The sequence below is a fragment of the Onychomys torridus genome, chromosome 23 (assembly GCF_903995425.1).
Source record: "Onychomys torridus chromosome 23, mOncTor1.1, whole genome shotgun sequence".
Classification (NCBI taxonomy): Eukaryota; Metazoa; Chordata; class Mammalia; order Rodentia; family Cricetidae; genus Onychomys; species Onychomys torridus.
This window is the reverse complement of record NC_050465.1, coordinates 62,588,163-62,589,904: the sequence shown is the minus strand read 5'-3', so window position 1 is coordinate 62,589,904 and position 1,742 is coordinate 62,588,163.

The window sequence follows — 1,742 nt, the reverse complement described above, 5'->3', positions numbered from 1 at the left end:
AAACATGCTATTGAAGTGGCTAGAACCTTAGGAAGTTTGACTCCCAGCACCCACCTGGCAGCTCACAACTGTCTATAACTCCTGTTCCAGGGGATCTGACACCTTCACACAGACATACATGCAGGCAAAACACCAATGTACATAAAATACAAACAAATTATTAAAAAATGAGAGTCCCATGTCCAGTAGAACCAATGGTGAGAAACAGGCCAGCAAGTCTGTTTGCAGAAGGCCAGTTCCTCTTGAATCAGGTAAGCCTGCTCTTTGTCACACGTGCCCAAGAAACTAGCTTCAGAAATAGTTGATTTAGTTCCTGGAACTAGAAAGTGCCTAGGAGCCCACATCCTTAAAATCACAGAACCAAGGGGAAGCATGTGCATTCCAAAAACTGTCTTCTTTTAGGTGAGTTGCCACATCCGCTTTCCTAGACTCCCTGCCTCCTCCTAGACTCCCTGCCTCCTGCGATGGACCCACTGTGGTCCCCGCTGCTATTGGGGGTGGGGGCTGAGAGTGACTTAGCCTTTCTCTCCTGTTTTCCTTTCAGACAAATGAAGCCTAAACGCGAAGTCCAGAGTGGAATGTATCCCCTGATGAGAAGGCAGGCTCAGCGCATCAACAAGATCATCAGCAGAAGCCAGGTGGGACTTGTCCTTCCCTTCATGACAGAGCAGGTCTGAATTTCATCTCCGTTTACTCATGGGTTTATGTCAGTTTATCTTGGAAAAGGGACGCCTTCTCATCTTTACAGTTTTGTTGTTGTTGTTGTTGTTGGGGGAAAGGGGTGCCTTATCCTCGGTTTGATCAAAACAGGGTCTTGTAGCTCATGCTGTCCTGAAACTCGCTGTGTAGGCCAGCCTGGTGTGATCAACCTGTCTTTGTTGCCCAAGTGCTGACATGGCATGCATGTGTCAGAATATCTGACTGCTTTTCCTTTCCGAGAATTTGGGGGAGGGGGTGTGGTGGCATACACCCCGTAATCTCTGCCCTCAGGAAGAAGATTGAAGATTGTTGTGAATTTGAGGGTAGCCTGGGCTACAGAGTTTCAGGCCAGTTTGGGCTGGAGTGAAACCTGGTCTCCAAAAACAACTAAGTAAATAAGTAAACAAAAGCAAACTTATCTAACAGTGGTAAAGTGGCTGCTAGAGACGTCAGCTTTTGCAGGAGGGTATGGACATACTTCTGCCACCAGGGCTGGCTGGTTGACTAGCTTAGGCATTTCCTGGCCACCACCCTAGCTCATTAAAGAGCCCCTGCCCCCTACCCCCGCCCCAACTGGAATCACACCTGAAGAGCGCTTCTGTCTCGCTCCCAGCACAGCAATGAATCACTGGCTCTGACCCCTGGCACCTGTTATCTGCGGTGCCTTAGTCACATGCCCTAGTCTCTGGGAGAGCATCAGGGCATCTACAAGTCAGGGCAGGCTCCTGTTTGAGGAGTATTTGTGTCAGAGTCTGGTGGGCCTGGCCACCAGCCCTGCCTGCTTCACTGTGCCTTTGATGAGGTGTGGATAACACACTGGAGAATTCCTGCTGTCCTGCCTTGACACCCCAGTCTGCCAGGGTGCAGTGAGACCTCTCTGCTGGACAGTACCCTTGGAGAGGATGGTGGTCGCCTGTCAGGAAGTACTGCTTAAAGGGAAACATTTGTGCCCTGTGCAGAAGTCTCAGGATTTTTGTTCAGTGAACATAAGTAAATCAGGACATGTATAAATCCATTTACTTCTTTTTTTTTCAAAAATATTT